This window comes from Haliotis rubra, unplaced genomic scaffold, assembly GCF_003918875.1.
Source record: "Haliotis rubra isolate DU_JTF1 unplaced genomic scaffold, ASM391887v1 Scf157, whole genome shotgun sequence".
Taxonomy (NCBI): domain Eukaryota; kingdom Metazoa; phylum Mollusca; class Gastropoda; order Lepetellida; family Haliotidae; genus Haliotis; species Haliotis rubra.
Window position 1 is genome coordinate 84795 of NW_025765525.1, and position 13680 is coordinate 98474.

Here is a 13680-nt window from a genome sequence, read left to right on the forward strand (position 1 = left end):
TCTATAACCCCATATTGGCCCCTACCATGGGTGGATAATAACCCCCACTATGAGGAGTTTAGTGTGGATGCAGAGTTACCTATTACATTCCTCACCTATTCTCCTACAGAAGGATTTATACCTTATAAGCCTCAAGAATACGTTGTCGACTAATTAAATGAAACCCAATTAAAATATCTTTTGCAATATATATTATAGGATGGAGCTGCTACCCAGTGGTAAGAGAGTAGCGAAGACCCTGGAAGCCGTGAAGCGGGTTCGCTGGAAGACAGTTATGTGATGTGTAAAGCGCCAACTAGAACAAGACGCGACACCGTAAAGCACTATGTAAAAAGTACCATAGAGCTTTCAATATAGGTGGGCCGGGGCTGATACTGCCCTTATAGCAACCAGCATGGGGCTGGGGCGGCAGGTGTTGGGTTGTTAGCTACCATCGTGGCTACTACCCGTAGTGCTAGGTATTGGGAAATAACAGCTGGGGTGGCAGGGGTGTTAGGGTTAGTGCTTAAGTTTGCATCAGCAGACTGCATCGTAAGGCATTGAAACCGCGATGAGATCAGGGTTCTGGCTGAAGCAAAGCTGAACACAGTAAGTGGCCATTATTTCTACTGCACTCTCACTGACAGTAAGATCTCAGAGGGAGGAATTTAGTTCAATCCTCTCTCTGAACTCACAAAATATAATAAAATGAAACAAGAGATTGATCCAAGTCTCTCGTAAGTCTACTATCAGAGGGATGATAAAAAAGTACATAGAACAAGAGAGGGGTGAAAAAAGCCCAGCAAGCCTTTATTACAAACACCAAAGTGCATAGATTATGGCGATTCACATTAAACTGTTTCATCGATGTCAGCATGACATATGCGATACGTGGAGCTATTATAGAAACAATCCCAGGATACCAACACCTCCAGCCACCTTACCCGGTGGCGGCTAGGAGGCCCAGCTGTTGTCCCAAACTTTTTTCATAGTAGGGGTAATGGTAGCAGCAAGAGCTAAGGGGTCCGACCAAAGCCTTTTACTTGTGAAATAAGGCTTTGCAGAGGCTTTTGGTTGAAAGTGGTCCAGAACCCCATTGTATACTCTACTTAATGATGCAAACATTTCGTACCTGAGCTACTTAATATTTTATTTACATTTTGATGCACTGCATCCTTCAAATTAATATTGCACTAGTTTTTTTCTATTAATACATGAGTGACACAGAAATGAGTTGTTTTCATTTTAAATTGGATTAACACTATTAGCATAATTCATATGCTTCACATGCATTTGATTAATAAGCTGAATTTTCATCTGATACTTACTCAACACAAGAGGCAGTGACATCAGCATAAGCCCAGCCCTGACAGCACCAACACTTCACACCTGTACATCCCGACATAGCTGGAGGTCCACATGACTGGCGAGGCAGCTGGATAGTCGATGGAGGAGGTGTAGTCACCAACAAACAAGCCCTTGTTCTGCCAGGGGTCAGGAACACAGCTGTCTGAGGCAGGCACCGATCCAGTGACTATGTTCACTCTAGAGCTGCCCTCCACCCTCCTCCATGTGTAATCAGTAACAAGCATCATCTGTCACGGTGTAGCTGCATCTCAGTGTCAGGAGGCACCTGCTGGTTGGGTATCCCTGTACCTCCCTGACCCTGGGGCCAGTCCTGCACTCACAGCACCTGGGAAATAAGTAACAGCCCCATCACCAGGTGTCACCAGTGTGGCACACTGCATCTCAGTGTCAGGCCAGCCTGCTGGTTGGGTATCCCTGTACCTCCTGGCCACAGATACACTCACTGCTCCCCAAGCACCTGGAAATAAGTAACAATATCTGCCAAGGTGTCCTTTCTGTGTAACTGCATCTCAGTGTCCAGAGCCTGCTGGTTAAGGTATCCCCTGTACCTCCTGACCCTGATACACTCACTGCTCCCCAACACCTGGAAATAAGTAGCAACATCACCAGGTTGTCACAGTGTAGCTGCATCTCAGTGTCAGAGCCTGCTGGTTGGGTATCCCTGTACCTCCTGACCCTGATACACTCCACTGCTCCCCCAACACCCTGGAAATAAGTAACAATATCACCAAGTGTCACAGTGTAGCTAATTCACACGCTGCAAGTTGAGTTGATTCTGCCAGAACTGCATCGGGTTGTTGAACCAAGCATGAACTACCTTTAAGCGTTAGTCACCTAAAATTTATACAGGCTGAACACATCTAAAAGTTGGCGTTGAAATACATCCCATCAGCAACCGCGATCTTCATGGGTGAGAAATCTATGTCCAGTTTAGGGTAAACACTCCAGGAGTAAGACATCTCCCCTTTGGCGCAGGATGCTCCTCCTTGGGAATACATTTTAAAACTATTATATAATGAGCATATATACTCTAACATGTACATAACACTTCCAGGAATAACGAAATGGTGAGGCTCGCTTCAGCTGACGACGCTGATCGATAAATACGTCCGGGTCAACTCGGAAGTCGCAGACTCGGCGAGCATCACCTACCTACCGCGAATGGACTAACATCAACGCCAGCAACAATAAGCTGTTCGTTAGTGGAACTCGCTGAGCCAGATAACTGACCGCCTACTACAGCGTGTGCTCAGCGCTTTAAGCGATGAGGTCTTCAAACCCTGGGAGCCGAACTCAAGATGAACGATTCAAGCGGCACAGTGGTGTTAATCAACAAATCGGAAGAAACTCCTTGAGGCTCCGGCCGGCCATTGGCGACACTCGGTATGTCACCTGACGAGATAAAACCAACAACAACCGGTCATTATGCATCGAAGTTACCCGGACCTAGTACCGGAATCGAGCCGTACATTCATCTAGGGTCAGGTGGAGCTGGCGCGACAACATTCATATATCACCCTTCCACTATACTGAGAGCCGTTGCGGTGAAAACGAGGAGAAATACAACGACGGTAGAACTGAATCGCTTTCACCTCGCAGTATAAGAGGTTAACCCCAAGGGCAACATCCCTGAGCTGATAATATCGGGTAATAGATATAAAATCATAATCCCGCGCGAATATAGGATACCCTCAGCTTAACGCCACATAAAATGACCAGAAAGCGCACAAAGGGCCGTGAAAAAATGCTACAATGTGGGGATCTCCCACCTCGGACACATGCGGGTTTCGAACGCCCGGAGTAGATGGTAAATTATGCTGCCTTGCAACTGAAAAAACAACATTTACAAACGCTGCTGAAGTCCTTTCTCGATTGGAGCACTAGGTGATATAGTAGATACCTCAAGAGCGGTAGTCAACACTAAGTACACCCTAGTCACCACCGTAATGATAATTGGATAATATACCCATCTTTCGGGGCAAACTGTTCGACTTAGACGATGTTGAGAGCGCTACCCATTAAGCGAAACAAGCCATATACTGCCTTCACCGTAAGATGACAAGTGGGTGTTGTTACCAGATAAAGACGACTGGTTTCTCAATATTAGGCTCGGCTCCCCTATGTGTTCACGGGATAACAAAGATAACCACCTAAACAAAGTGGTTAACAACGGAACCCTACTGGAAATTGGCTTTACGCCCCGACTCAGAGACGAGCGTAGTCATCAGCCCACTTTCGCCAGTATGGCAGCCCACATGCTATCGAAAGTAAAGCGGGCATGCAAAACGTGATATTGCAGTTGGTGTCTGAATTTGAAGGCGCGGCCGGTCAGGATACTAGAGAGTCTACCGCTAACTCAACACTGATCATCAAAGTCTACCTAGGGGAACCATCGGGGAATGATGTCGTAGATCGTGGAAGGGGTCAAACTCGGGTGGGTGAAACTGCACACCAGTATCACGCTTGCACAGTTTACGCGCGGATGGGTGTCGGCTCCAACACCAGTCTGCAGGGTGTCACCGTGATCGCGTGGAAAACACTTCTATATCACTAACCAAGATCTTCCTACCTGACAACATACACTTCATGGGGATTAAGTTCACCCTGAACTATTATCAGAAAACCAGTTGGAAATTATATCGTAATAGTATTATAACAATGTCTTGGCTTCACCCCAACACTAATGACACGACCTAGGTGACACGGAGGGATTCGATCAACCTGGTGAGGAAGACACCTTATACATCCTACACTTCAAAGACAAGCGTGTATAGGCGGATACCAAGCATATCAGATCTTAAAGAGCCTGAATGGATAGTCAACTTAACACTCGCCTCACCTTATATCACATTAAATGAACATAATGATATCTCTGAAATTAAGAATAGCGTACCCGGCCGGGTGTTTCATTCCTCGCCCCTAATACAACGATTACACTAAGATCGCCATCCAATATGTTATGGGCATTCTACGGGGTGAGTTAAGGTATAACTGCTACGGAACAAAGGATTCCGCTATGGTACCAGGCTCCACCATCATAGATAGATGTCTCCATAGGGGTGATCCTGCAGAACAACAACTTTACCCGGGTGACTGTACACTGGAGTTCCCAGGCCAGGTATCAACGTTTCCATCATCATCATACAACCTGACCCCTCAACGGGTTCTATAACCCCTTAATAAGCCCCCTACCATGGGTGGATAATAACCCCCACTATGAGGAGTTTCCGTGTGGATGCAGAGTTACCTATTACATTCTCACCTATTCTCCTACATGAGGATTTATACCTTATAAGCCTCTGGGCACGCTGGATCGACTATTAAATGAAACCCAATTAAAATATCTTTTTGCAATATATATTATAGGATGGGCCTGTACCCAGTCGTAGAGGAAGTAGCTTGAAGACCCTGGAAACCGTGAGAGCGGTTCCGCTTTGAGGCAGTTATGTGATGTGAAACGCTAGCTAGAACAAGACCGCGACACACGTAAAGCACTATGTAAAAGTACCATAGAGCTTTCAATATCGGTAGACGGGGCTGACACTGCCCTTATGGCAACCAACATGGGGCTGGGGCCCGGCGAGGTGTTGGGTTGTTATTAGCTACCACATTGGCTACCCGTAGTGCTAGGTATTGAAATAACAGCTTCAGGTGGCAGGGTGTTAGGGTTGGTGCTTAAGTTTGCATCACGCAGACTGCATCGTAAGGCATTGAAACACGATGAGATCAGGGTTCTGGCTGGAAGCAAAGCTGAACACAGTAAGTGAGCGATATTTCTACCGCACTCACTGACAGTAAAGATCTCAGAGGAGGAATTTAGTTCAATCCTCTCTGAACTCACAAAATATAATAAAAATGAAACAAGAGATTCTCGATCTCAAGTCTCGGTAAGTCTACTATCAGCGAGGATGATAAAAGTACATAGAACAAGGGGTGAAAAGCCCAGCAAGCCTTTTATTACAAACACCAAAGAGATTTATAGGCGCATTCACATTAAACTGTTTCATCGATGTCAATCGCGTGACATAGCCACGCGGAGCTATTATAGAGCAATCCCAGGATACCAACACACTCCAGCCATAATTGGTACGGCTAGGGAGGCCCCGCTTATTGTCCCAAACTTTTCATATAGTAGGGTAATGGTAGCAAGAGCTATGGAGTCCGACCTCAAAGCCTTACTTGTGAAATAAGGCTTTGCAGAGGCTTTGGTTGAAAAGTGGTCCAGAACCCCATTGTATATACTCTCGCTAATGATGCAAACATTTCATGCCTGAGCTACTTCTTAATATTTTATTTTACATTTTGATGCACTGCATCCTTCAAATTGTATTGCACTAGTTTTTCTATTAATACATGGTGACACAGAAATGAGTTGTTTTTCATTTAAATTGGATTAACACTCATTAGCATAATTCATATACTTCACATGCATTTGATTAATAAGCTGAATTTTCATCTGATACTTACTCAACACAGAGAGGGCAGTGACATCAGCATAAGCTGACCCTGACAGCACCAACACTTCACACCTGTGGCGTCCGGCATAGCTGGAGGTCACATGACTGGCAGGCAGCTGGATGTCGATGGAGGAGGTGTAGTCACCAACAAACACGCCCCTTGTTCTGCCAGGAGTCCAGGAACACAGCTGTCTGAGCAGGCACCGATCCAGTGACTATGTTCACTCTAGAGCTGCCTCCACCCTCCTCCATGTGTAATCAGTAACAACATCATCTGTCACAGTGTAGCTGCATCTCAGTGTCAGAGCCTGCTTGGTTGGGTATCCTCAGTACCTCCTGACTCCTGAGACAGTCACTGCTCCCACAGCACCTGGAAATAAGTAACAACATCACCAGGTGTCACAGTGTAGCTGCATCTCAGTGTCAGAGCCTGCTGGTTGGGTATCCCCTGTACCTCCTGACCTGATACACTCACTGCTCCCCAACACCTGGAAATAAGTAACAATATCACCAGGTGTCACTGTGTAGCTGCATCTCAGTGTCAGAGCCTGCTGGTTGGGTATCCTTGCTGCCTCCTGACCCTGATACACTCACTGCTCCCCAACACCTGGAATAAAAGTAACAACATCACCAGGTGTCACAGTGTAGCTGCATCTCAGTGTCAGAGCCTGCTGGTTGGGGTATCCCTGTACCTCCTGACCCCTGATACACTCACTGCTCCCCAACACCTGGAAATAAGTAACAATATCACCAAGTGTCACAGTGTGGCTGCATCCCAGTGTCAGAGCCTGTTGGTTGTTTTGACATTTGTACAAAAAAAACTCACAGTGACTTTTTACTGTTATAAACACCCATCAGAATAATACTCTTCATTTGTCTGGGTTATTTGTCTTTACAACAAAGTTAAAAGCCCGTATTCATCAATTACTAGTATCATAAAGACATTCAATCATCTGCTGTTACCCCCAAGTTCAGATTCAATCCAAATTACACAATAACCATGAAATAAGAATCTTTTAATCTCAGATGACAGCACTTTGTAAAACTGAGTTTTTCTAGTTAGGTCAAAGTATACAAATAGCATATAGCTATATACAGTACACTATGGTTATAACAAACTCAAAGGCTTCACTAATTTTAGTTCATTATAACTGTAGTTTGTTACGTATATTTTAACTAAAATAAACAACACAGGGCCGGACCAAAATACAGTTTGTTATCTCCATTAGTTTTATAAATGTGTAGACGTTTGTACATGAACTATTCATTAAAGGTCACATTATGCAACCAAAAAGCAAACATAATTAAAACACAATTATCACTTATTCATGATGTATAATGTACATTGCTGATTATGAAAAACAAATAAATAAAATTATAAGCATACAATCACAAATCAAAATGCAAAATTTAGTACTTGGGTCTACTTCCCGCCAAACTTGAGGCACCCAGGAAACCGAACCCAGTCAGAGCTGGTGGAAGCGGTAACAAAGTCTTTCATTGGCTGGTTCATTTGCCGATATGCTCAGGGCTCTTTGTGTGTGTAAATACATGCTCATTTTTTGTGTATAACATTTTGCAGTTAGCAGACATCATAATATGTCATGTGTACGCAGTATCACACCTGCCTGTATGTGTAATTACATAATGTGACAGAGACAGAACTCGCGTGCACGAGCCTTTATAAATCAATGCGTCTTGTTTATGGTGTATAGCCTGATAGGCTGTTAAGTTCAAATTCGCATGAGGTCAGTGATCGAAGTTGTGTATTGCATATTGGTCATTATCAGACAGGCAGGCAGACACATAGGTGTCAATAAAACAGACATTAACTTTTGTCTGTGACAGAGGCATATAGATCTATATCACAGTTAGAAATTCTGACGATGTTAATGACATTGCTTTTAAGTATCGAACTGAGAAAGTGACTCCGTTAAGAAGAATGTGTGGTGAAATAGTCAAATAAAAAATTATTTTAACAGTTAAATCAGTAATCTACTGTCATAACACATAAAAGCTCAAGGCCTTCGTGAAATATCAACAAAAGTCAAAACATTAGAAAAAAAAGCTCACATCAAAGCCTACTCGAGGTATTCACCACCAGCTGAGGTTTTCTTGAAATGTCGAACACTTCAGTGGTTGACACATAGAAGATTATTAGATCTAGATCCTTAACAAGGTTATTATATGTAACGAGTAGATAATTTACTATTTGTTGTTTGTGTACATAACCAAGATTAGACTACTCCTGCTCACGACCTTATAATCCGGGAATCCCTCTTCAAGCTGAGCTAACCTATTCACGGCGCAGGACAGCTGTTGAAACCACTTTTCACCCCAGAAGTTAGTGAATCGCTTTGAACTCTCGATTTCGCAGGGGAGTTTCACTGGCGCTATTTTCAACTTTATAAGTTGAATTTTGCATATTTGATAATTTGTTACTGTAAGTCAATACCGAAAGGTATCAGAATCTGCAAAGTTGTGTTTTACGCTGCATGTGACCATTAAATTAAAATTATGAACAATCACAATTATTGTTGTAATTATAAGTAAAGCTTTCTTACCTCAGGGTTGTGTTAGCCATTTCCTCCTCCACTTCATGGTGTATTACAGACTATCCTTATTATAAAAAGTAAAATTTCACAACACTTATTAAATCCGGAATCAGACTCACCTTCCACCAATGGCGGTATTCCTGTAGGTCCATGTCCTATCTGAATATTCCTCGCCTAGTCTTTTGATGAATAACACACCACCACCAACCCACACTGATACCCATACCCCAAATAAATAGTCTACACCGCTTCCTCCTGAACGATACTGTTCTTTGAGAGTACCATCTTAATGCTCTGATGTGGCATAGCAATCTGTTTCATTTGACCTCGAAGCAGTACTGTGGCTGGGAGAGCTGGAATCTTATAAGTTCTGCAGCTGGCCTGTAGTCTGATTCTTAGCTACAAACTCTGGGGAGCATTCTACATATCTCCCTTGTAGCCTTCCTGAATAACGGAATAGATGAGAAATTCATGTAGCTCTCAGATACTAAGGTGTGTAGCCTTGTGATACTAAGGCTGTTATAAAAGTCGGAACTTGAGGGGAGATGCTTGCATAGGTTTGAAAGGAGCCCTGAGTAGAGATTGAAGCACTAGACACAAGTCCCATTTCGGGAAGATATATAGCAAAGTGTCTATAAGTGCTTAATCTGAAAAAAATCCGATCCTACTGATAGACCTTGTAAATCACAAACTGAGTGAGTTTCCCATTTGTTGACAATCATAGGTAAAAGCCTCATGATGGAGTGTTCATTCGGGTGGCTAAGGCTTGGCCCTCCCTGGAGAGAGAGAGGATGTTGATGCATCCTGGAATGTGCCCCTGATGGTACACTTTTGTACTGATCTGGTGATGCTGTAAAATTGATCGCAGTCGCCTGCATCAGTTGTGAATAATGAGTCCCGCCTGCTTGTTGATATATGCTATAACTATGGAATTGTCTGTCACAATCATGGACTTGCTGTGGATCAGATTCCACCAGTGATAAAGGGCTCGAAAATAACTGCTAACATCTCTAACACATTGATGTGAAGGTGTATTTCTTGCTTCGACCACCTCTAGAGTGAGCCTGGAATTGGTCCAAGTGAGCATCCCATCTCGAGGTCGACACATCCCTGTAGAGAGTGAGTCAGGGATGAGATAGTCTGAAAGGAGCACCGGCAAGGATGTTGTCTTCGATTGTCCACCACGAAAGTTCATGTTCAACCTCCTGTGACACAGAGATTCTTTGTCCAGGTCTTTGAACTTGACCAGGTTGAGCCACATTTGTGTGCATGACGCAGATTTAGATATTCCCCGTACTGTAAAGTCCTGTATTAAAGGAGAATACAAGTGAATTGCAATGATTTGCTTGGTAAGAGATAAAGTCATCAGAAACATATTCGAAATTTACAATTAATTTTTGTATAATTATGTTTTATCTAGCGAAAACAGTTTCTGTAAATCTCAGCTTCGCCATTAAACATATTTCGCTGGAACCCATCGTGGACCTTTCATTGCGGACGTCAAATGTGCCTGGAGTCCGCCATATTGCCAAAGACCAAAGCTACAGTAGTACAAAATCGTGTTGTTTCTGTCGTTTTGTAAATGAGAATGCGATGGTGTATTCTGTTGCCTGGGGGATGCACCGAATCATCCGAACAATGGAAAGCCACCATTTCTTCCGTTTTCCAAGTAAAGAGACAGACTTAGGCAGGAGAAAATGGTCCGATCATTCGGAGTTGGACGCGATGAAAGAGACAAGCACACATGGGGCATACAAATCCCAAAGCTAGGCTGAAGAAGGAAGAATTACCCACGCAGATTCATTTATACTCCATCATTCCCTGTTACAGCTTACTGTCAGTAGTATTTTTTTTAACATAAATTAAATCACGTCACGATTGCCAGTCAAATAGCTCCCCGCCAGCAAATTGCCCCGGAGTTTTGGTCAAATTGCCCCAGGGGTAGTTAAAATGTCTTAATTTATTTAAAATGATGAAATATGGGCCATAAATGCATGGTTTTTAATCAACTTTGATATTATGTTCTTCATATAAAAGTATATACATAGTTGTATGAGTTTACTGATGGAACATTTATCAGAAATATTACTTCTTAATAACTTTTATATGAAGAACATGATATCAAAGTTGACAAAAACTATGCATTTACTGCATATATTTAATCATTTTAAATAAATTTGACCAAATTAGAATGAATGACCAAATTTGCTGGGCATTTTGTAGCTGGGGCAGTTCCACTGGTACCCATGAGATAGATATCAAAATCAGTAAGAGATTTCACATGAGCTTGAAAATGTTTAGCTATGACGTTCTTTTTCGGTTTTGAGCCTTAAATGCTACAGACTACCGAAACATTGCCAATACAAGGGCAAATCCGCGAAGTACTTGTTGCTTTCATTGTTTTTTCCATTTTGTCCAATTACGCGCGTCGGCATCAGACTCGCTATTTGTCAGTAGTGTGTGCCGTGAAAGTTGTTCTGTGTTCACATTGGCTGACAAGATGCCATTTCTAAGGCTATGGCCGAAGTACCATAACTATTTCCATAACCAAACACTGGGAAAACATACATTGTCCTTGACAAGAGTATTTTATAATTCACCAGTTTTAGGGAATAACTTATCTGCGTCGCTAAATATTATCTCTGCTTTCGACCAGGCTGGGATTTTGTCGAGGAGACTTGCTAATTATTAATGAGAACTAGGATACTTTTTGTTTTCAACAAAGTAACTCCAGTGTAATGTTTGTAGCAGATTATTTCTATTTCCCCCGTCGGATCCATAATTATTGTGTTTTTTAAATCCCAGACACCCTACAGTCACCCATTTGACGCTAAAGGAACTGCAATCACATTGCAAAAATATATTTCTTATGGACTGGTCATATACTTATAGGGGGTGGGTTTTCTGGTTGGAACTGTATCACATTTTGCTGTCAAATAGTATTCTTGTTAAATGATATGGCATATTTTAAAATTTTATTTGAACTCAAAAGCGGTGCCTCCGTTTGATTCTTCTTCTTCATCTTCACTGGAAGATTGTCTTGCAAGATGTAAAATCGGATCGTTATTGATACGGACTAACATCAATTTCAGAAATGACATCAGGAACACCTTTTACAGCTTCAGAATCCATGGACACTGTTAAGTTGTGAGGTAAAATCAAAGAGGCAGCCATCAACAACAGGCACATATGATGTCATGTCATGACTCCCTCTGCTCATTAACTGTCGAAATTGTTTCCGTAAAAGGCGGAAATCGAAATTACATTTTGTGTTTTTATTGCTATTTTACACACTTTTGTGTTCAATTTTAATCACGGAAGGTGACTTTCAGAATATATCAAAAGTTGTGTTTTCGTTCAGATTCTCCTTTAACGATCAGGCAACCCACAAGAGACATCTGATGGTGCGTGGCTGATGGAAGTTGTAGAAGATGTGTTATCAAGTCCCTGATGCTTAACCAATGGTCCATGGTCGGTAGGGATAAGGCAAGATCCGGCATAAGTTTACCTTGGCCTGGAGTTAGTTTGGATTTTCAGGGGTGTAGGAGAAATCCCAAGTGAGTGAAAATATGGACTGTGAATTGTGTGTGTGTAGAATTAGTATCACTCGCGGACATATCTTGCTAAGAAATCGTCTTGATAGTCATGGATCATAATACATCTCAGGCATAAGAAGTTGAGTATTGGGTTCATGATGACTGTGAATAGCCATATGGAACATAGACACTCTGAATGGTAGTACTTGGAATTAGTATGCTGATTGAATTGCAGAGAATACCCTTGGCTTATGACCGACAGAATCAAGGGTCGACTGTAATCTGCTTCCAATTGCTGAGTATACTGTTTTGTTGACCCCGTGGGTGAAGGGACTGACTGGTTGGTTGAAATCAAGTTCTATAATCTTGTCCATGGGCATGTCTGAGTCGTAAGGATTAGAGTAAAGGATTGAAGCGATCTGATGAGTCATCGTCTTCTAGGAACAGTTTTGTAGGGATGAAAATTCTTGGATCCATTACCACTATATAAGGCTGGAGCTCCAAGGTATATTTCTAGACTGAGTATCTGAAGACACCAGCAGCTCTCTGTCCTCTTCGGGCCCGTGTTGTTCTAGCTTGAGCAATCAGAGCCGGAGGCCAGTTGTTGATTTAAATTTCGAGATAACTGAGCCACTTAAGATGAGATGGCAGGCTGGCATTGTCCATTGAATATGGAAGTCAATTCCAGGGGATTGTTGGAATAATTCTTCCTTTTCTTGTTCGAAATATTTCTGATTCCCGTCAGGAGATGTGAGTTGACCCTTGATCCCCGCCTCGCATGTGCCATCTGGGAATTGTTTATATCATCACGGCTGGCCGTGACTGGTTTGTCTGGGGGCACAGTGCTGGTTGCGTGCAGCTCTGACTGCCATTGCCCCATGGGCACTGACAGTTAAACTTGTTGGGGAGCCGTGGTTCTGGCTGGATAGCCATGGCTTCCCTGTACAGTTTGCTGGGTGCCATGGTGCCATGTACCGTGTACAGCTCATGACCCTTCCCCAGGTGGTTCGGTAGTCGCATTGAGCTCTTGCTGGTTGTCTCTTTCCCACAGCAGGAAGAGGAGCCATGGGTACTGGACCTAGAGCTAGATGTGAGACCGCTTCAGCTCTTTCATCTTGTTAAAGCTACAATCTTCTAGATCTTTTAATGCATTGCCAAATGAATAACTAAGATCTTCTTTAAGAGAAGATAATAAGGATGTTAAAGTGGATAAATCCCCACCGACAGGAGTATGCGTAATAGGAGATTTAGCCAATGAAGTAGTTGAATTTGGAGAAAATAGCACGCACATCCCAGAGCCGAATGTTTATGCCAATAATCATGTTTATTCTCTGGAGGTACATAAACCTTCATCAACATTACATCCAGCAACCACATTTTCACCTTGTATCAATGTTAAATACACATATACATTTATACAAATGTTGAAATATTGTTACCTGAGGGTGTCTGGGTGTTCTACCCTTCCTCCCTAGGCAATCTGTCTAGCCACTCTGGTTCTGGGGATGATGTAGCTAAGATGGATAGTCAAAGATAAGTCGGTATGGTGTTCAAGTCCATTTATTTTGGAATGAATTCTCACACAAAGGTCCTCAGATATTGCCTAGCATTCTGGTCTACACACAACACAGATTCACAAACTTCATGGAAGAACTTGTTGGATTCTTGTACAACTCCTAAAGTTACTAGTTCATCTGAGCCATTCTCTCAATATACAGAAGCCGAACCTCTCAAGTCAGCGGTGGGGCCTAGAATCTCCCTCACTCTCCCAGTCAACTAGCAAAA

General features: G+C 42.8%; 1 long non-coding RNA gene across 1 annotated transcript; it reads right to left on the reverse strand.

Annotated features, from left to right (window-relative positions):
- Nucleotides 1-1945: 1945 nt before the first annotated feature.
- On the reverse strand, nt 1946-10552 carry LOC124271042. The gene is made up of 3 exons (XR_006896927.1): nt 10542-10552; nt 4832-4841; nt 1946-2052 (listed from the first exon to the last, which is right to left on the reverse strand). It is a non-coding gene; the product is annotated as an uncharacterized LOC124271042 (long non-coding RNA).
- Nucleotides 10553-13680: the final 3128 nt, after the last annotated feature.